Genomic DNA, 24,321 nt, shown 5'->3' with positions numbered 1-24,321 from the left:
AGCTCAATCAATCAAGGTATTAATACTACAGAATGTGTACAGTGTGAAAGTCAGCATGCTAATACTTAGCAAAAGGAAGAAAAGCACAAGCACATAGCATGTCTTCTCAAGAAATTTACTTTCCTTTTGGGAAAATAAGACTCATACATTTAGAGAAAAAAAAAACTTGGGTGATTTAGGTATTAACTGCTGAATTACACTGGTGTGCATGGACAGTAATGTCTTATAAGAATTAAAGGCACCTTTTATTTGCATTCAGCTGGACACTTTATCCAAAAAGAGAAAAACAAGAGTGATTCAATGTGAGTTCAATTAATTTAAATTGTAGTATATTTAGTATGATCTAGAAAACTTTATATAGATGTCATGACATACATTTGAATTTAGTCTAGACATCTAGACATACATGTAGAGAACAAGTACGTCTATGATAATGCCTACATAGACAAGTTACCTCAAGGTCAGAAAGGCCCTGCTGAAACCATCATGGTGCCTAGACTCACCTTCCTGGTTTGGACTCAGAATGAAATGACCTCCTATGCCCTCTTCCTCAGAGAAATGTAATTCTTGAGAGAAAAGGTGAGTATTACATTTCTCAGGCTTTTTAGCAGGTTCTTTGTCTTTCTATTATGGATGCTACTTTAATTCTAACACACTTCCTAAATGAGATCTGCTTATAGGTACCAACTGATAAATGTTATTACTATTGTTATCTTTAAATGCCTGGGTTTGGTGTGCTGTTGAAACTGAGAAAATAGTTGATTGTATGTCAAAACAATAAAAGATGAACTGGCTCCTAGGTAGCTCAAAATTGTACTGGCACCTTCCTTCCTATTTTGGCATCTCACAATAGGTATAAATCCCTGCTGTCTAGTTTAATCAAATCCCATTCAAATATACATTGTGCAGTTTGAGAGATATGATATATCTTACAAAATTGAAAGAGCTCAGTTCTAATTTGATCACTTTAAGTGGAAAATCAGTAATCACAAAAGCAAAGCAAAATTAAATTGATCAATAGGAGGTGTTTTTGATGTGGACAAAATGATCACTGGTCAAAATAACTGATTTCCAAAGCCACGTTAAGCCAAAAGCCTGACAAGCTATTCTTGTTTTGCTTTTTAAATTATTTCTTCAGCTATCTTCTCCCTCTAGTCTCTCTATCTTTATCTTTCTAGTTTAAAATATTAAGAGTTTGGTGCAAACAAAGTTCTAACTTGGTTATCCTGGCACTTCATCCCCAGTACTAGAATGTTAGGCCTGCCATTGGCATTATGAACTTCAAGGCTAAAGGACATGGTAGGGACCAATTCTTGGTAGAAATGTATCATCTAGGGATAAATAAGGATCTGGCATTTTGTTCTATGAAATATGGCCAAAACAAGCTAGATCTTGTGAGTTCACAAGGAGCACTGACACACAGTGGATACATCACCATATTTCATATAATATGGAGGAAAAAAAGGGAGTTGTGCCCTAAATTCACACTTCTGAAAATGCTAGTGTTTATAAACAGTTATTGTATGAAACTCTCTTCTGTTTTCAACATGGCAACAATACTCAATGAAAGTGTTATTTTAAACCTATCTAATTTTTATTACAAGTTTTATATCAAGAAATAACTAGAGCATACTATAAAAAATCATGCCATAAGAGAAAAGTGAGAGAGAAAAGAACAGATATATTTCAAAAAATTTAAAATCTCCATGTAGTATTAATATCCTGCCAAGACTGAAAACTGGACTAGAGGCTTAGGTGGTTAAAAAGACATAGATAGTAGTGGAGAGAGAGAAGAAAATAAAGATTTTGTTTTGTTTTGTTTTTTTCCCTTGATGATATTATTTTTCCTTATACTAAACAGCAGAGGTTCTTGAGCATGATTTTAGCCCAAAAGGAAAAAAAGAAGGTTAAAGATGATACAAAGAAGGTACCACTGATGGAGTGATGTACCTGGGAAGATAAGCATCAATTGGAAATCCATTGGAATGATTGGTCTTGGGCAGGAGAATGAACACTCTTCTGTGCCAGGAGGGAATAAACAGTGTGGACAGAAAAGTATGAATGGAGAAAAGCCATGAATTTGGAAAGTTTCAGTGTAACAGGCTCATTTTATTAAGCAATCAGAGGCAAAATCAAGTGGTAAAAGAATAGAGGTAGAAGTCATTTTAGAAGCCTTTAGATGAGCAGTGAAAATATAAAATAGCTATTGAAAGGAATGAGAGTGGAATATGAATAAAATATTTTAAAATCTTACAAAATAAGCCATATTGATATTTCAAAGGAAAAGATAATAAATGCAAAGAAATTTATACTTACATAAGTAATATAATCAGTGTTAATGACTGAGTAAATACTTAGGTACTGAAACTTCCTGCATAATAGGAGATGATGGAAAAACAAATGATAAAGCTATTTAAAGAAAAAATATTCTCAAAATTTAAACCAGGTATAATTGCATTTTGTCTTTTTAAAGTTACTGTGTAACAAGAAGAAGAGAATTTGTATGGTGGAAAAAGCACAGAATTTGGACAGAGAACACCTGGGCTCTTCACATATTTTCTTTTTTCATAGTTTTATAGTCTTGAGCTAGCTTCTTAACCTTCAGGGTCTTCAGGTTCTTAAGTTGTAAAATAAGAAAACGTCTACTATTCAGCCACTACGTGAGGTTATGATGAATGCTGCAGTGTACCCTAGTGCTTCACAAAAACTGAGAGTAAAATTTCTTGCAGGCTCATTCTAGCATTATAGCTAATTGGATATTGACCTGTGTACTCTGCTCTTTACAGTTTGAAAAGCCTGCTTAAAAGACATTCAAATACATTTTATAACATGTGATTTTTTTCGATATTAATCAATCAAAATGCATACAGTATAAAATTCCAAAGTTATAGTCTTAGCATTAATGTTCTCCATGAGTTACTTTTGTGTTAAAAACTGTGTTAAAATTTATCTGTATCAAACTGTCTATGAGAAACATTATCCCTGACCAGAGAACAACAAAACTTTGAAAAATCTCTCTCCCTCCTTTTCCGTTTTAGGGTACCAAATGGAGGTCAAGTCTTTATTTCAGTCATGTGATAGGGATGCAGACAATTGGTTTTCATTAAGGTAAAATTTACATACACTAAAAATTACCCTTTTTACAGAGCAGTTCTACATGTTTTGACAAATAAGATACAGAATAGTTCCATTACTCCAAAACATCCCCTCGGCCTCTTTGAAGTCAACCCTCCTCCCTCATTCCACAGTATCTACAACCACTGATCTATTTCTGTTTCTATAATCTGCCTTTGCAAGAATGTCATAAAAACAGAATCAGTCATATATAGTATTTTGAGTCTGGCTTCTTTCACTTTGCATAATGCATTTCAAAATTATCCTTATTGTTGGATGTACTCATTGTTCATTCCTTTTTATTGCTGATTGATATCCCATTGTATGTATTTACTACACATGATGTGTTGATCTATTCTCCAGCTGAGGGGCATCTGGATTGCTTCTGGGTTTTGGCAATTACAGACAAAGCCTATATGAGTATTTGTATATGGTTTTGTGTGAATATAGATTTCCCTTTTACTTATGTAGTTATTTACTTATTCATTCAGTCATTCTTGAGGGTTTTTTTAATTTTATTTTATTGAGTTATAGTCAGTTTACAATGTTGTGTCAATTTCCAGTGTAGCACAAAATTTTTCAGTCATACATGAACATACATATATTCATTGTCATATTCTTTTTCACTGTGAACTACTTGAGGTTTTTATTTTACTTGGGTAAATACTTAGAAATAGGATTGCCGGCTTATATGGTTAAGTGTATGTGTAACTTTGTAAGAAACTGTCAAACTGGTTTTCAAAGTAGCTATACCACTTTATAATCCTATTAATAACATATTAGAGTTTCAGTTGCTTTGTTCCTCTTTGGCACTTGGTATTGTCAGTTTTCTTTTTTAAAGCCAGTCTTACAGATATGTCTATGTCAGTCACTGTGGTAGGTTAATTTTTAAAGCTATTCCTATATGCTCAAACTCACTCAGTTAATGCCTAAAAGTTACCAGGAATATTCAAAGAGGTGAATATATCCAGGGGAAGATGAAATGTTGACAGCTCCTCTTGAAACATGACTTGATTGTCTTTCACATCCTATTTTTTTGTGGTTTGTCCCACAGTGTTTAAGGTACCACTTATGTCAAAGGACTTAAGTTGTCATATCTGAAGCAGAGGTTTTGTTCCTCTTTAGATCTGGTTAGAGAAGCAGTGGTTTCATATAAAATACCATGTAATAAAAACATGTAATGAATCATAGAAATTAAGAAACTTTTATAACCAAAATTCAGTATGCTCTATAATTTCTGATTATTTTTTATAAAATTCAACAAGCGCTATCACTATCAACTATTGCTGAACATAAACATTAATTATCTCTCTTCTATTTCCTTTCCCTAGTGAGATAATCATATAATATTTTTTAGAATATCCTCTTACATAGTAAACACATTCTTTTGTTTGCCTTACATCTCAACGTGAGACATGCACCTGCAGAACTTTACAAACATCTCCTACACATCTCCTTTGTACTTGCCGATATGAAGAGGGTGTTTCTGTGGAGTATTAGTCTCCAAAGCCAAGTTGCAATGATTTGCGAGGGTCAAATATGGGAGGACAAAGGGGGAAAATAACAAAGCAATCAGTCCTACGTTAGTCTCCAAGTGTTACTTCAAGAGTTTGTTGTGGCCTCAAAGGCACACTTAATGCAAATAATTCTTAATCCAAGATCCACATTACTGAATTTCCAGATGTCTTATTTTTAATCTCACATCCTTAGATTTCAGAAGGTTTCTAAATTACCTGATGGTGTATGTAAAATTTATTTTTGTGTTTATTGTATGATTTGGGGGGTTTTATTTGTTTGTTTGCTCCTTGAGGGAAGATTCTTCACTCTGCTGAAATAAGATAAGAACCACTAGTTTAGAAAGTGTCAAACTACGTTCACATAGTAATTTTCCAAAGGGTTAGCACTGCATTAACAGACATCCAGGGTGTGGCAAGAGCAGTATGCACAGGAGAGTCAGCACAGTGGTCCTGTAGCCAGTCATCCAGAGTATAAATATTCTCTCACATCTGAGTGGCAGAGAAAAGGAATGCAGTGGTGGTAGGCACCGTCCCTATTTCTCTCTCACACATATACACACACATACACACATACAGTCATTTTAGAAATTCTTCCTTTCCTTTTTTTATTGTAACTCTAACAGCCATTAAAACATAAAACAAAGAAGTATAGCTAATAGCCAATAGAGATGTTTCTCAGCCCCTTCATTTTACTTTCCAAGTTCCTTGTACCTGGAATGAATGTTCCTGCTGCTTTTTCTTTTTCCCACTACTTCTGTACCTCTAATCTTACTTTGGAATTTCCAGTCACTACATCATATATACAATATTTCATGTATCATGTCCTCAACACTCATTTATGTGGCCCACCATACTTTGGGCACACAGCTATCTTAGTGAGTACAACATTATTATTATTATTATTATTATTATTATTATTATTATTATTATTATTATTATTATTATTATTATTATTTTGAAGAGCCAGACACTAAATTAGGTACTGCAGTTGTGTTAGTGAATGAGTTAGAAAGAATTTCTGACCTCACTAACCTTATATTCTATGGATAAAAACAAATATCAAATGTGCGATGATAATACCCAAAGTGAATTACAATAAAATTAGTCCTTATTCTTCTTTGTTTCCTTATTTCCTAGTCCATTTGAGTCACAGAAAGTACTCAGTAGATAATTATTGACTGAATAAAGGAGCAGGGTCAGGACTTAAATGCCATTCTCTGATAAGGCCTTTCTTCTCTGATTTCTCCAGGAAATATGAGCTTCCATAGCTCTTTGTTTATGTCATTTCTTAACAGCCCTTGTCATCACACTGAGGATAATTTATCTGCTTAAATAACCATCATCTACTTGAAGGCAAGTTCTATACATTTTCTATGCATAATTTAAGTATCTCCAAATTAATAAACATTTTGAAGCCACTATTTCTTTATTATTGTTCTGAATGGCTTTGACTGATTTTTCGAATAGACAACTACCCTTGTGTTACTGAAATACATTCCACTTGTTCATGATGCATTATGCTTTCTATATATTGTTAGAAATTTTCTTCTCTATTTTACATGGTAAAAAAGAGTTTTTGTAAAATTGGTGGTACTTCTCAAATATTTGGAAGAATTCACTGGAGAAGGCATTTAGGCCTGGAATTTTCTTTTGCATGAATGTTTTTAATAAGACTTTCAACTTCTTTAATGTGAGACTAATATTTATTGTTATATCAATTTTGGAAAATTTTGAAATTGTTTTTGAAGAATCTGTCCATTTTATTTAAATTATGAAATTTATTGGCATAAACTGGTTCATATTACCTCCCAAGTGGCATTTTAATTATTACTGAAACTGCATTGATGTTACATTTTTATTTCTTTTCTATTGAGGTACAATTGACATATAATATTATATTATATTCCATTCCATTATATTATAATGCACATTGTGATACCCAGTCATTACTTCAAATACTTCTCATCATTAATGGTCTTCAAAATTACTTTTGAAAAGAATCAAACTAAATCAGGATAAAAGGCTGCTTTACATCTTTGACAATACAGCTGAGTAACATCTGCCTGGGATACTGCCTGGTGGAAGCTTAGAAATAGTTCAATTTTCCCCGAATTTTACTTCCATGCTAAGGAATGAGGGCCCAATAAATAACACACTCTGTTTTTTCAGTCTGAGCTCTAAACCACTTGTGAAATAAGAAAAAGAAGAAAATAGCATTTATTACTCATGAAGGCTAGGCTGTAGGGTATAACAAAGACGTATGGTGCACAATGGTCTTCCTGATACCAAGTGGCATAATTTGATAGCCATTTTCCTTCACTGTACTCCCAGTCATAGCTAATGCTGCAAAATTCACCCCAAATCTTTTTGTTGATAAGACTTATTAAAATTATGGCCTGGTGGAGCAGCACAGAAGCTATGTTCCTTGAACTGAAGGGAGGGAGAGAAAGATGGACCTATCTGTGCAAAGTTTATCTCCCAAACTCATCATTAGAGTAAGTCATTCTTACCCCACTAACCCCTTACTTCCCCAGAAGAAGCCAGGGCTGCTACAAAAATGTAGATCCTTCTATATGAAAGGAAAAATCAAGTGTGACAAATAAGTATTGTCCTCTAACAGGAAAGGGTCTTATAAGCTCTTACAGTATTTGTTAATCCTAAACCATGAAGGGATGGGGTTCCTAACAGATCTGTTAATTTTTGCTCCGTCTCCTCCCAGCATGTTATTTAACAAATATTTGTGGACACAGGAAGAGGGTGGAAGCGACTCTGACCCCAGAGCAGCTGAGTTAGCTACAATCACCAAGTGTAACCACCTCTCCTGGGATTTGCATGATCTGAGAGCGCAGCTGCTATATTATTCTACCAATGGTGTAAGAACATGGGTTTAAGGGAAAATGAAGAAGGTTTTTCTCTTCTAATCCCCTAAGGAGAACTCATAGTTAGCATCTTCCTAAGCCTGAAGTGAGGAAGAGACGGATTATGTACTTCAAACTGAATTAAAAATAGTAGATTCTAGATACTCCTATAAACATTTTTCTAATATTTGAAAAGATCTCCCATTTTCCTTCCTACTGTTTGACCTAAGCATTGCTTTTTATATTTGAAACTATTACTTTTATCTTCTGCCTTGGTAAATACAGTGAGCAATTTTTTTGTTTTTCTTATAATCGAAAAAAAAAAAGTTTTACAGGGTTGTGGATTGCCATCATGCATTCCTGCAGACATATCTTTCCTATGCTCATATCATTCCTATGTGGTATTCCTGCCTATTCTAAGAGGTCATATAAACTTTACTAAGAATGTTTGGTGAAATACTATATTTAGAAATACAGCATTTATTTGTCTAGGCTCCACATGGCTGTTTGATCGTTGCTGTAGTTTAGAGTCACATGTGAGTAGGTTTCTATCATGCCATGGAGATGCTGCACAGAGTAAAAGGAGTGATGGAGACAAGCTAGATTCAAGAATGAGAGTGAGGATCCCAGAAACCAAGAGAGACCTCTCCAAATTATTTTTGGTTTCTATTTTATCAAACCTGTAGGGTTATTTTAAATGAACACCTCAGCACCATTGCCCTAAGGAATACAAAGGCTAAAATAGAAGATAAATATCAAATAGAAGGTGACAGATTGCAGTAAAGGTCTTAACCAAGATTTGTATAAAGAAGGCTGTGCCAGAACAAGCAATCATCTCCCTAAGCAAAACCAGACATCCATTCAGGAATTGTCTTAGTCTATTCCCTGAAGATCTTATCAGTGAGCTCAGGGTCCAGCTACCATACCCGCCATTCCCAGGAAAACATTAGCTTCGTTCTGCCTCATGGACCCTGAACAAATTAAGCATGGATCTCTAAGATTCTTAGTCTGACAAATGTTTCTAATCCTAGAGGGCCTAGCAAAAGGATGAAATTCTGAAAATGTGCTAAGCTAAAATAATCAGTATTTTTTTTTTTATATTTCAGAGGAAGAAGAGCAACTTGGGCCTAAACATATTTAATCTTAAGGGGTAAAAATAAAATATAGTATAGGTAAAAATTCCAACTTTTTAATTGATCCCAAAGAATCCTTCATGTATAAATTATTTTGTTAAGGCTATATATAATAACTCCTATATAATAGTCTCATAAATCAAAATACAAAGTAATATATGAAGACTCTTTCCTACTCACACTTTTGGGAAACAGGAAACCAATATCTTATATAATAGAAAGTTATAATTACCTAATTGATTTTATTAGAATATCAAGTTAGCCGAAAAATCAGGGAAGAGCTTAGTTAGTTTGAGTAGCATAAAAACAGACTATCAGAAAGACACTTACCAAATTGAGAAACGGCTACCTCAACAAGGAGATGAGCTGAAATACGGATAGTCTAACACTTTTCAAAACTCAGATAACGTTTGAAGCACCTGTGTCCCCAGTGCTGTGATGGAGCTGACATGTGGGTGTCAATTGTTAAGTGTTCAGAATTGTGCAAGGCCTACTGATGTCACTTGGATAGCTAAGTAAGCCAAGATTATCTACGTCTTGGAAAAAAGAATGCTACAAATCGGAGCCTTTTTTTTTCTTTAATAGAACTGGTTGTTAAATATTTACCAGCATAACAATGGGACCACCCTGCACTAAGACGATTAATTATTATTTTGAGAAAGAGATAACATAATCTCTACAATAGAACAACCACACTAAATAGCTAACATGTGTTTTAGTTAGCCAACAAAAGAAGTATTTGGTTCTATCTCAATACCAGCACTAAAATTGGCCCCATTTAACCCATGAGCAGTAGTAAATCATGTAAGAATATAAGTAGAAAACTAGCTAAATGTGTCAGAAAATAGTTGACTGGAGCTAAAGTAGGAAGAATGGTACCCAGTGGGAGTATAAATAACATAGTGTGGAAATGTTACAAGACTTTACTTGTGCCCCTCCCTCAGGGGTGATGAAAATGTGAAAAACAAATACACCTGCAGGTGAAACTATTTGATTTTACTGCTGTTAGAAATTAAATAATGCTGAAACCAAAAGATTGCTTTATCTGGATTTTATCTTATATGTGATAGAAACAAAAGATGCTTTGTAAAGTAAAAATAGCACAAAGCTATTAATTTATAAGGATAGTGGCACAGAACAAATATGTCAGTGTTGACTCTCTTGGAACAAATCACTTTCGTATGATGTAATAAAAATTATGCAGGAATATTTCACATCCTGAAAGAAACTGAGAAAATTCTAGAAGAACTTGCAACCTGAACAGAATACATATACTATTAAATAATGACTAAAAAAACAAAATGTTATGATTTTACTAACCTCAACCTAACTGCTACATAAAAGTTAAACAAAGGTTATTAACAAGGAGAGATACATCTTTTGAAATGAGAAAATATTAGAAATGAGTGCTTTTTGATTCTCCTTTAAAAGTTGTGATCTTGGGGACAAACCCATCTATTAACAGATTGAAATTTACCTCCAAACAAAAAGAAAGAAAATTATTGCAGGAGCAACATACACTTTGAATTAGTTGGTAACAGATCCACTGTCAGATACCTAAGTAACACACCTCGTTAACTATTAATTAATTAGACTCTATGCCTAGTATATTTTACTAGAGACCATTAGATTAGCATTTATTTTGGTAACTTAATGAATTTAGCTTATTATGATGATAATAAAATGAAATAAAACTTCAAAAATGAATTAAGCAATAGGAAAGAACGTGAAAATGATATGAACTCTCTTCATTTTGAGATCATAGTGACCATGTTTATATGAAGTGTTTTTCATGCACATGTTCCTATACATGTACTTTCACATAAATTATTATATGTAATTTTTCTATGTGGGAATTTAATTGTACATAATTTAAAAAATTAACTGAAGTCCATCATTCACAAGATAATTCAATTTCTGTGCTATACAGTTTTTGTGCTATACCTTTTGACAAATGTATGTCATATATCCACCATTAGAGTATCACACAGAACACTCGCCAGGCTGAAAGTCCCCTGTGTTCCACATGTTCATCCTCACTTCCTCCCCTGAGCCTGGAGCAACCCATGAACTTTTTAATGTTTCTACAGTTTTGCCTTTTCCAGAACGCCATATAATTGGAATCACATGGTAGGTGATGTTTCAGACTTGCTTCTTTCACTTAAGAATGTGCATTTAAGGTTCCTTCTATCTTTTCATGGTTTAGTAGCTCATTTGTTTTTATCACTGAATAATATTACCTTGTACAGTTTAACCACATTTTGTTTATCCATTCACCTATTGAGGGACATTATTGTTGCTTCTTGATTTTGGCAGTTATGAACAAAACTATCATAAACATCTGTGTGGGCATAACTGAACTCATTTTGATAAATATTTATGAGTGCAACAGCTAGGTAGTATGGTAAGACTATGTATAACTTTGCAAGAAACTACCAGATTGTCTTCCAGTGAGTTGTGCCTTTGAATGAATTGTTCCATTTCACATAGGTTATCAAATTTGTGGGCATAGAGCTGCTCATAATATTCTTTCATTATCCTTTTAATGGCTGCAGTATCAGTAGCAATGGCCCTATTTCCATTTCTTGTAACATTGATTCCTTCTTTCTTTTTTTCTTTATTAGACTGGCTAAAGGTTCATCAATTGTATTAAATTTTTAAAATAACCATGTTTTTGGTTTTGTTAATTTTCTCTAGTAGTGTCCTGTTTTCAATTCCGTTGATTTCTGCCTTAATATTTATTATTACTTTTCTTCTGTTTGCTTTACATATACGTGGCTCATTTTTCTCTAGTATACCAAGACGGAGGCTTAGATTATTGACTTTAGTTCTTCCCACTTTTCTAATACAGGCATTCAGTGCTATAAATTTTATCGTAAAGACTGCTCTTACTGCATCCCACAAATTTTGATAAATTATATTTTTATTTAAATTTCATTCAATATATTTTTAATTTCTCTTGAGACTTCTTCTTTGATCCATGTGTTATTTGGAGGTATGTTGTTTATCTCAAAAAAGATAAGACTATTTTTCTAGGAAAATAAAAATTATCAAAATTTACCTACAAAAAAAAAATTACATGGACAAAATTGAGCCAGGTTCTTAAAGACTACATAAAGAATGTCAGGCCCAGGTGATTTTTCTTAGTGAAATCTATCAAAACTTCAAGAAACTGATAAACTTTCTATGATTTTTAATCTTTCAGAGCTTACATACAGAAGACATTATTTCAGATTATATTTATGGGACAATATTAACATTAATATTTAAAGCAGAAATACAAATTTAATAAAATGGAAAAATATTTCTAAACAAAATGTTAACCATAATGTGACAGTAGCATATTAAAAAGTAAAATGCTGTCATCAAGTTTGTTGAATGCTAAAGCTTTTCAATATTAGAACTACTGAAATTCATCATGTTAATATGGAAAAGTAATAAAACAATTTGTCAACTCCATGATTTCCAAAAAGGGATTTGAAAAAGTCCACATCCATTTCTGACAAAATTCTTAATTAAAAAAAAAGGTCCCTTAACATATCAAAAGCATATATGGAATCTCCATACTGTTTTCCATAAATGGCTTCACCAAACTACATTCCCACCAACAGTATAGGAGCCTTCTCTTTTCTCCACACCCACTCCAGCAATTATCAGTTGTGGTCTTTTTAATGATGGCCATTCTGACTGGTGTGAGGTGATAACTCATTGTAGTTTTGATTTGCATTTTTCTGATAATTAGCACTATCGAGCATTTTTTCATGTGCCTATTGGCCATTTGTATGTCTTCACTGGAGAACTGCTTGTTTAGGTCTTCTGCCTATTTTTGGATTGGGTTGTTGTTTTTTTCTTATTAAGTTGTATGAGCTGCCTATATATTCTGGAAATTAAGCCCTTGTCAGTCTCATCTTTTGCAAATATTTTCTCCCATTTCCATAGGTTGCCTTTTTGTTTTGCTTATGGTTTCCTTTGCTGTGTAAAAACTTGTAAGCTTAATTAAGTCCCATTTATTTCTTTTTGCTTTTATTTCTATTGCCTGGGTAGGCTGCCCTAGGAGAACATTGCTAAAATTTGTATTTTTGATACATCAAAAAACTAAAGTAGACTTACCATATGATCCAGCAATCCTACTCCTGGGCATATGTCTGGAGGGAACACTAATTCAAAAAGATACATGCACCCCAATGTTCATAGTGGCACTATATACAATAGTCAAGACACAGAAAGAACCTAAATGTCCATCAACAGAAGACTGGATGAAGAAGCTGTGATACAGTTATACAATGGAGTACTACTTAGCCATAAAAAGGAATAAAATAATGCCATTTGCAGCAACATGGGTGGACCTGGAGATTGTCATTCTAAGTGAAGTAAGCCAGAAGGAGAAAGAAAAATAACATTTCATATCACTCGTGTGTGAAATCTAAAAAAAGAAAAGAGAAAGCACAAATGAACTTATCTACAAAACAGAAACAGACTCACAGACATAGGAAACGAACATATGGTTACTGGGGGGAAAGGAGGTGGAAAGGGATAAATTGGGAGTTTGAGATTTGAAAATATTAACTACTGTATATAAAATAGATAAACAACAAGTTTCTTCTGTATGGCACAGGAAACTGTAGTATCTTGTAGTAACCTACAGTGAAAAAGAATACAAAAGCGAATATATGTATATATATGTATGACTGAAACATCACGCTCTACACCAGAAATTGACACATAGTAAACTGACTATACTTCAATTAAATTTAAAAAAGCACATGTGTATTTCAAATGAAAAGCCAGCATCATACGCAATAGCATGATAACATAAGGCAGTTCTCAAAGTCTGGCCCCTGGACCAGTTGTTTCAGAAGCACCTAGGAACTTGTTAGAAATACAAATGTGCCCATTCCCACAACCTACTAAGAGTCTGGGTGTGGGACCCAGCAATCTATATTTTCACAAGCCTTTCATAAGAATTATTTCATGCTAAAGTTTGAGAACCATTTATATAAGTGAATGACACTAAAATCAGAGGCAATACAAAGAAGCTTTTAGAACTACTGCTGTTTAACATTATAATAGAAATATTAGACAATTTTACTGGAGAAGAGTGTGAAATATGAGTGTAAAAACGGACAAATGAGAATAATATTATCATTTAAAAATACTGTATGATTATATATCTGAAAAATATTAGCAAATTTACTGTAAAAAGCATTAATATCCACAGTAGGATTTAGTAAAATGGCTGATTATAAGATTAATATATACACATAAACAGGTTTTCTATAGGGAAACTAAACATAGTGATATTATTTCATTATATTTTCTATTTATTAGACTAAATAATGTTCTATTAAAAATAAAAATATACTTTCATTACATCTGAATAAAAATGCCAGCGACATATTTTTTGAAAGATAAGAGAAGCTAACACTACGGGTTGTGTGAGAATAATTAGAAACATTTTGAAAAATGATGAGTAATGAATGGGGACTGACTCAATGCATTGTAATATAAAGAGTTACAGCAATTCTAACACTGTGTTACTGGCAAAAGAATAGACAGATCACTTGAACAGAATAGAGAGAAGCATAAATATTTAAATATGTAATACATGATAAAAATGACACTTCAAAGCAGTGGGGAAATATGTTTCATTCAGTAAACTCTTCTGGGTCCACTGAGCTTTTTTATTTGGAAAATAAAAGCTTGGTTCTTAACTTATAATTTACACCAAAATAATTTTCTAATGAATGAAAGATTTAAATGTAAAATATTAAAAATGAAAAGTACTAGGAAAAAATGAGCAATTACCCAAAAATGCCAATTACAGAAGCGGAATTCATACAAAGATATACTTAACTACATAAAATTTAAAAGCCTTTAAACAACCAAATAATGTAATAGCAGTGGTAATATATAAAGGAAAAACTGAAGGAAAAGAACTAAAATATACTAGTTCTGTAGGAGTTCCAAAAAACTCCTATATTTGGCGAAATCTAAAACTGTCAAGATACATTAAGTGAAATAGTAGTAAGGTTTAGGATAGTCTCTATTAGTGTGCCTTAATTTGAGCCAGAAAAATGCAAATATATATATATATATATATATATACACACACACACACACGTTCATTCTCAGGATATGTCTGAGGATCCATCCAAGAAACTGTAGATGGTCGTTATCTCCTAAGACTAAGACTACGGGTATGAGATGAGAGGGAGTCTCTCTTTTAATTGTATATACTGTTAAAATAGAATACCCTTAATGTATTTATATTTAAAAAAAAAACAAAGAAAAACAAACTACAGTAAATTTCCAAGCTGCAATGAAATACCAAGCAAATAGGGAAATGTGTCTATTCACAGATATAGAAATTAAATGAATGCGTTAGTATTATGTGATAAAACACATATAATCACTTACCTTTGGTGAAAATTTATATTGGTGCAAATAGTATGGACAAAAGGTTAGTAACAGTATCGATAAAACATTTAAAAGACAACCCCACCCCCAGTGAACCAGAGAGTAACTGAATGAATTTGTTCAACAATTACATGTATCCATGTATTCAAATATATATATATTTCAAATGTGTATATATATATATATACACACACACAAATATTATTATATGATTATCATGACATTGATTATGGTTTTTAAAAAAGGAAAGAAACAACTTAACAATCCGTGAATAAAAAGGCTAATTAATTTTACACCACACTGCTAATTATAAAGAATGAGATCCCCCTATATTTAGTGAAATATAAAACTGTCAAGATATATTAAGTGAAATAACAGTAGGATATAAGCCAGTCTCTGATAGTATGCCCTAATTTGTGTTAGTAAGGAAAGAAGTATTTATATGAACATGCACAGAATATGTCTGAGACTTTGCCCAAGAAACTCTAGGTGGCCATTATATCTGGAGACTAGGATTACAGGTATGAGATAAGCATGAGTTTCTCCTTTCATTGCGTACACTTTTGTATTTCTCTTTGACCATGCATAAGATATGAATATAAATTAAAAAATAATAATCACATAATACTTCAACACTAAAATACTGCTGAAGATTTTAGTAAGTTGGACATAGCAGTAGCCAGTATTTATTGAAGTCTGCTATGATTGACACTGTTCTAATGGTTCAGATACATTATTTATTGTAAAAATAATTTTTTAAAGTGGTTACTTGTAACAAGTAGTTATATATTTTACAGTTGGAGAAACAAAGCACAGAAAAGTTAAATCATTGGTCAATGTCAAATAGCTAGTAACTAACCCATTTACTTACCCATGTAGTAAAATTCAACATTAAAATGCTTGGCAACTAAGCTAATCATCGAGCAAAATCCTGGCATATGTTAGACTGTCAATAGTGTTTGTTTGTTTGTTCTGTCTTTATTTCATGATTGAATTGGTTCATGGATCAATGTCAATCTAGAAAGGGAAATCTATCAGTAAACCACAAAACTGTCCAATTTAACACTTACATTAACTACTTGGATAAGAGCACAAAGGCAAGCACGTAATTTTACTAGAAGATATTCAAAACATAAAATGACCATATGTTTATTCAAATAATAATAAAAGAGAAATATTGCAGAGACAGCCATGCACAATGTCATGACTGAGAGTAAATGTAGAATTTTGGTAAGAAGTCATAGGTTAAATTTGAACAGATATATCTATACCTAAGGTCACTAAAAACAGATTTCAACTTTATTTACATACCTTTGGCAGAAAGATTAAGTGAAATCCAGACATAGAATTTAAATGATCTCATTAATCATTCCAGACATCTTTGGTAATGGTATAACCTGTGAAAGAAACATTTTTTCCCAGTTTTTAAAGGTTTTCATGATTCACAATACAGTATATAATAAAAGCAGAATAAGTCTCTTTTCTGTTGAACAATGTGACATATTAAAATTGAATTTACTGTATAAAAATTCAGAATCAAAACTTTATAGAAAACTCAGCAAATTTGATTTGATAAAGTTAAAGTAATTCTGTAAGACACAATTAGGAAATGTGAATTTAAAGAAAAACCATCATTGGATACATGTTGTTATTCTAACATTCTATTTTTTTTTTTTTTTGCCAAGTAACCCAGTGGGGTCAGATACCAGTGTAGGAAACTAGCTCAATTTAGGTTCTTTTAGTCAAGTCACTCATCTAGAAAGTTATATTTCAAGTAACTAAATTCTTATGAAATATTTCTTTAAATTTTTTTCAATAGTGCCTAGCTTTTGCTTATTCCTTTTATATATAACAGAAGCTAAAATTAACGATTTACTATTCCTCTATGAAAGAACTTTGAAAATAATAAAAAATCACAGGTTAATGATCTTGTATAGGGAAGGTCAGATGCCAGAAACTTTTTATAGCACTTTCTAAAAACAACTATATATTACATCAAAAGAGTCAATGAAGCCAGCCCATAAATTTGCAAGGTGCCTAGGTTCAACAGACTGAAAATCATTAAAGCCACTGAAATCAATACACTGTTCTCATGGATACAGTCTGTTAACTAATCAGGGCTTAAATGATTCTGCCTGCTGGAATATAAATGTCTCACTACTTTGGATATAATGTTTGGATCAAGCTTTTAGTTATTAAACATGCCAGATTCATTAGAAATGACCATTGATTCCACAATCAATGAACTATATTCACAAATTCCTGAAAGGATTATTTATTAAAGTCCTCTATTACAGATAAATTCAGTGATCTTTGGCAATTTGGGTAATTGGTAAACTGAAGGTTTTCATACTTAAAGTCCCTATATAATGGAGAAATAATTTGTTACTGAGCTTTATATATCTTCATAACAGCTTCTTTCCTCATTTTAAATTTGACAAATGCTGACTACAGATTTTTTGATATATATGAAAAATCATAACAGAACACAAAGTTTATGAATCATCCAATTATATTTCAAATAAACACACACACATACTTATCATGCCTAAACACATAGATGTTTATGTGTGTAAATATGTGTGTATGCATATATGTACACGTTCAAACAGAAACTAATGCATACTTAAATTTAACTTTTTATTACATAAATTTACTTTAAGCATACAAAAAAGGAGAAAGAATAGTGTAATGAACCCCCTGTGTCCATCACTCAGATCCAACAATCACTTTTTCACTACTGATTTATCTACATCCCTCCTTGCTGTTTTTGGTAATGTAACCTAAAAATGGACTCTAGACATATCACTCAACATATCTTCTAATGTGATCAGATTTTTTATAACTATTTTTATTATCACCATGTGAGGTATGTTTTTCTGTAAGGAAATATTCTTCATAGTGTAATTTCAAAATGGTTGCAGAGTATTTAAACTTATTACTGTGATATAATTTATGTAGCCCTTACCCTACTGTTGAACATTTCATTTGTTTATTTTTACCTATTCTAATTTCAGTTTTGATCTATATTCTAGTTATTAGACCTTTGCACATATTCATTATGATTTCCTTAGAATACATTTCTAGAGGCAGAATTTCTGGTCAAAGGGCATACTAACTCTAAGGGATTTTTTTGATATATATTTGACATCAGGCTATATTTAAAATGAAAAGGTTAATATTAATGGATTAAATGCTAAATTATTCATTAAAGGAAAAAAATCTGACAGATAACTTTTAGATTGAATATCTTAGCTTTTTAAATACAGCAGTGTCTTGTGGTTTGAAGGGATGTTTGCATTTCCTTTATGATGTGTGCATTTCTGTGGGAAAAAAACAGGCTTTTTAATTGCCTTTGCAAGTATTAACTAATTAGTTTTCCCAATAAACCTATTAGGTAGGCAACATTATTACTAGTCTGCCATCGTGAAACTATGTTAATGAAGTAGTAAAGCTGACTATCCTGGAGCCATCTCCTATTGATCTTTTAATGTAGATGATCAGAGCACACAGATAGTCCACATATGAATAAAGACTTCAGAACTGGTTTTTAGATAGGCTTCCCCAAATGAGAAAAAACAAAAAGAACAGCCAGGGAAAGGAACTGAATTAGAACTGGAATGTCCTCACCAGCTTAAAACACAATAAGAATAAATAAAATATAATTAGAACTGCATTTTTGGCAACATTAACTTCAACAATTTTTTCAGTTTATTAGTCAAAATAATTTTAATAAAAATGTTGTAGCATTTGTAATCCCCATAATGTCTATGCAAATATAAAATATAATCAGTAAATAATTTTCTTCTGGAAATTAGCACAATTTCCAAGAAAGCATTTTTTTTCACATAAAATTTTAGGTTTTTTGGGGTTTTTTTTGGTATGTATTACTCAGTATTTGGTGACATGTTTTAGAACAATGATAGAATGAATAGTTTGTACTACTCTCTGTTCTTTGTTAAACTTTTTTACAGATCTCTTGCAGTACTGCAAATACTTCTCCCTAAAAAGCAATTAAAAAAACACACAGAGAGACGGAATGTTCTTTGCAAAATTTAGTGTACAAGTCATAGGGAGCAGGTGGTTGATTCAAAGAGCCTTACACTTGAGTATTGAACTATGCAGTACTGAAGGGGCAGTAAACAAGGGGGGCCAGGGAAGAGCTGGTTCCAGAAAGCCAAAGGAAGGAATTTTCAAGAGGTAGTCAAAGCCCTCTTAGGCAGGTGACTTTGTAAGTATCTATTACTGCCTTCTTTTAGCCACACAAAAAAACTAGAAAACAGCTATGTATGCATTGAGATTAGCATAACCCTTTAACCTGAGGAAATGTGGGAAACTGAAAGCTAGAGACTCATTCATTTTCTACAGCCTCTATGAGAACAATATGACAAAAAGGAAAAAATCTAGTCAGTCTGAGAGGAAAGGGCCAGAGTCTGGCCTTAGCTGTGATTCTTTGAAAGAGATGAAGTTAAGGATTTTTTTTTTCACATAAATATAACCTATGTCAACAGACCATTATAAATACATTTTGGAAATAAATCCCTATGAAAACATTTTTTAAAGGAGTGAAACTGAATCACTAGAAAAAAATAGCCTAATAACTTTGATCAACCTACAGAGATGACTACAACCTCACTCAAAAATACCAGTTTGAGCTTTGGATATACCACTGTTGGGCCTTAACTTCATTTGATTTGCATCAAATTAATATAAGTAGATCAAGAAAGAGCAGTACATTTAGAAACCTTGAACTACAAGATAGAATAGGATAACATTGATTGTGCTAAATTTCTGTGTTATAACTGGACTATAGGCATCTCACAAATACTTATTTCAAAACCATAAATAGAGATGCAATACAGTATCTATGAACTTCTGTTACATCTTACTTGGACTATTGCAATAGCTGTGAACTTTACGCTGATTCTATTGTTTATGGAACAGTCAGAATGATCTACTAAAAATGTATATATCAGACCTGTTAAGTCCCTTATTTAATGTTAGCTACTTCACAGAGCTGTTAAGATTAATCAGGATAATATGTGAACAGTGCTGAACAAAGTGCCTGGCACACAGTCATGGTTGTAGTCATAGCTGTGGGGACAAGAGGAACTACTATCATCGCCATCACCATCATCGCATCACCATCATCATCATACGTAACCCAGACCAGTGGCTGATCATTTTAGGTTAAGACCGGGCATCTTGGTATCAAGTAATGTATGGGGCCTGAGGTTTTACCCTACTTGCGAGCTGGAAAGTGAGACTGTTATTGTGTCAAGGGTACTAGAGAAAGACGTAAGATACAAAAGGCTTTATTAATCACAGCAAAAGCAGTGGTCAGAACTTCATTTTCGTTTGTGGAAGTTTGCCATAATTCTTTAGTTCAAATTTCACAGGACTGATACAAAGGGCTTATATCAGTCTGTTGGATGCTGTAACAAAGTACTGCAGTTCATGTGGCTTAAACATTAGATTTTCTTACGCTTTTGATGGACCAGAAGTCCAAGGTCAATGTGCTGGTGGGGCCAGTGTCCAGTAAGAACTCTCTCCTTAGTTTGCAGGTGGCTACCTTCTCCCTTGATCCTACCTGGTGCAGAGAAAGAGAAAGAGATCTCTCCCTTCCTTTTCTAATAAGGCCACATTTCTATTGAATTAGGGGCCCATTCTTTTGACTTTATTTAATTATCTCCTTAGACCTGATCTCTAGATACAGTCTCATTAGGGGTTAGGGCTTAGCTTATGAATTTTGGCGAAACAGCTCAGTATTGGATGTTTGCACATGCAGTGTGTTACACTGTAGGAGAGAACCACTGATTATGGGAGCTTTATTGTTTTTTTGATGAGTGGAAGGAAGCCAGCTCTATGTATATAGATAGATTTCACTCATCTCACTGCAAACACAGCCTCTAGAAATGGTCCAGGAAAACAGCATAGTCAGGACATGGCGTTTTTGGCAGACCCAGTAAGAATGAGAAGAGAAGCCTGGGGCCCATGGCAGACTGCCTTTTCCAATACCAAGATGGAACAGAACCACAGTGCATGTGTTTCTGCCTACCTTGGACTATTGCTATAGGCCTGGCTTTAACTGAAACCATTCCGTCAGCAATGTGTCTTCAGTGTTTATGGAGGAAGGAGGAAGGGAAACATTCCCCAAAAGCTAATACTCCCTGGTGCCAGGTTGCTAACACGGATCAGTGAACAAAGGAAGACTCAGACAGAACTAGGAACAACAGGAGAAAAAAGCGTATCCTGTAGTCTCCGTCAGTTTGTCCACTGAGGGGAAGACTTTTCTTCTAAGAGAACTGTTAAAAAGGAAGAGGAAAGATATCTAGCCTACAGTGGCGACTTATTTATTTGTTACATTATTTCTTTTTCTTGGCTGGTCTATGTGAGTCATAAAGTTTTTGGTTTCAGAAACATAAGTGAGCATTCCAATCAGAATCTGCCAGGATCTTGAAAGTAAAATCACAGATATACCTGCACTAAATATATTGGTACAAAGAACCAATTGTTCTTGGATATTATGGGTTTATTCTTAGCAATGTATTAAAAAGCAGTAAGCTCTGCCAGAGTTATACTACTAGTTTGAATGTATCTGAAAACATTTTAAAAACTAAAAATCATTTTTAATTAAAAAATTGTTTTCAATAATAAGACCTTATTTATCTATAATAAATGTTAAACATTATCTATTATCTGTTATTTATTTATACACTAATCTTTAACTGGATAGGGACACATTTTTTAGAATAGACTATGAAAGACTATTAAGAAGAGTAGCCTCTTGCCTGGTACCATCATTTTGAAATCTGATATTTTTCTTGTTTTTTATATTTAATCATGCTTACATTTCAATAATACATTGCTTTTTTTTTTTACTAGTTAATAGTAAATACAAAAATCCATTATGGTTGTATTATTATTATTATTATTATATTATAGTAGTGATATAATTATTCTTGAATGTTTACACTTTCCTGCTATAATTTTCTTTACTTTTGATCCAGCATTCCAGGACTATATTTGCTGTTGTAGCATCTCTGGGCTCAGTAATTAATATTTGGCTTGGGTGCTTATCTTTTTATCCATTGATCACTAGCAACACTACCATTCTTCAACTGAGAATTTCTACTTCTTGTGGTCACTATGTATAAATAGAAAAAAAAAAAACAACCTCTCTTATGTGTGAACTAAAATGTTTATTTGACATTTTAACCAAAATATTATGTGTCTAAATTTATTTCTTTTATTTTTATTTCTTCTTGAGATATTTCTCCATATTCCTATAACACCTTTTACTAAAGATCACATTCTTCTACAATTTAATCAAAGTCATTAGGGACACACCTAAATACAGTGCTGATCACACAGAGATCATATTTATGTGTATGGTAGTAGCATGCAATATATAGTTGTTCAGTTGTATAATTAATAGAATTTAATTTTGGTTAAGTTAATTAAGTATGAGAAATTACATCTGTAAAGATTAAAGCTCAATGGATATAAAGTTTACTTTATATAAACCAAAGTACCTTTAAAATTATTTTTTATTAACTTCACAGTCATAAAATTTTAAATCCAGTTTTTATATAAGTGTAAATAAATTTATACATTAAGTGGTGTATTTCAACTACATCACAAGTTTAGCTATTCTAAGAAGAGGTTATCAAGTAATATTTTATGTATATCAGATAAAAATATTGTTATACAAAAATATGCTTATTTAATTTTGTGTATGATACAATACCCCAAAACTATGCTTTTTAATATCTAGAGAAACCACATACATGCACACACACACACACAAAGAAACACAGTAAAAAAAAATCAGTGAATTAAGTATAAATTATTAAATAATTCAAAAGAAGGCAGAAAAAGAACAAAGAGGTGAAAAACAGAGGGACAAAGAGAATGCTAATAATAAAAATGACATGTAAATCTAATCATATAAGAAATTGCATTAAATGTAAATGATCTAAACACACTAATTATAAGATAGATGTTTCAGATCAGATAAAAAAGAAAACCAGATCCAACAATGTGCAGTCTGTAAGAAACCATTAGAAACATAATGAAGAATGAAGGTTAAAAATCTAAAAATGACAGCGGATGTAACACGCATGATTTATTTAAAAAAAAAAAGGGATAGACAAAGCAGACTTCAGAACCAAAATACAATCACTAGGGATAAAGAAAAACATAACATAAGGATATAAAGGTCAACTGTAAATTTTTTAAGAACAAATAAGGATCCTAATTGTGTATGCATCCAATAACTGAGCTTCCAGATACATAAAAGAAAGCAGATAGAAGAAAATGAAGAACTAGACAAAGCTGGAATTAAGCTTGGAGACTTAAGGGCACTTTTCTCAGTGATTAAAATTGCAGGAAGAAATCAGTAAACATATATATGTATACATATAGACATTTATATATATTTTAAAATATATACATATATTTGTTATTAAATATGAGAGGATAACACTACTGATTCAACAGACATTCAAAGATAATAAAGGAATAATATGGACAACTCTATGCACATAAAGTCAACAATTTAAATGAAATTAATCAATTTGCTGAAAGATACAAAATATCAAAACTCATGCTGAAAGAAGTAGATAACCTAAGTAGCAAGATAAAAGGATAGCTAAAACACACTGATTTTGTAGTTGATAGTCTTCCTGAAAAATAAAGAACAATCCAGTCTTAGATAGTATCATTAGTAAATTTTACCAAACATTTAAAGTTCCAAATAACCATCAGTTCCACAAAATCTCTTCCAGAAAATAAAAATGTGAAAACTTTTAATTCATTTTATAAAGCCAACCCTATCCTGATAGCCAAACCAGACAGATTTTACCAGATTACAAGGAAATAAAACTGTATAGAGGAAAAAAAATGTTCAACAAAATATTAGCAAATTAAACCCAGCAGTACAGAAGAAGAAATCTACATCATGAGGAAGTCAGGGGTTTATCCCGGTAATGTAAAGGTGGTTTCATCACTTGAAAATCAGTTGACATATTAATAGACTAAACAAGAAAAGCCTCATTTCAAGTCAATTCAAGCAGTAAGCACATTTGACAAAAGTCAACATCTATCTTTGATTTACAAACAAACAAAAATTTTAGAAAATTTGGAATGGAAGAAAACTTTCTTAATCTGAAAAATAACATCTACAAAAATCTACAATCACATCAGATTTTACAGTGAAAGCTGAGTAGGTATATGATTAGGAACTTTGTCTAGATGTTTGCTCTTACCACACCTATTCAA

At 32.4% G+C, this 24,321-nt stretch overlaps 1 long non-coding RNA gene across 7 annotated transcripts in view; it reads right to left on the bottom strand.

The window, feature by feature from the left end:
- The window catches only part of LOC116281481 (uncharacterized), a 373,196-nt gene that overhangs the window by 98,283 nt on the left and 250,592 nt on the right, over positions 1-24,321 (bottom strand). For all 7 annotated transcript variants that reach the window (XR_012075046.1, XR_012075048.1, XR_012075043.1 and 4 more), the window contains one exon: positions 16,351-16,436. This is a non-coding gene — a long non-coding RNA (uncharacterized lncRNA). The remainder of the gene's footprint in view (positions 1-16,350; positions 16,437-24,321) is intronic.

This window comes from Vicugna pacos, chromosome 8, assembly GCF_048564905.1.
Source record: "Vicugna pacos chromosome 8, VicPac4, whole genome shotgun sequence".
Classification (NCBI taxonomy): Eukaryota; Metazoa; Chordata; class Mammalia; order Artiodactyla; family Camelidae; genus Vicugna; species Vicugna pacos.
This window is presented reverse-complemented; position numbering and strand designations above follow the sequence as displayed.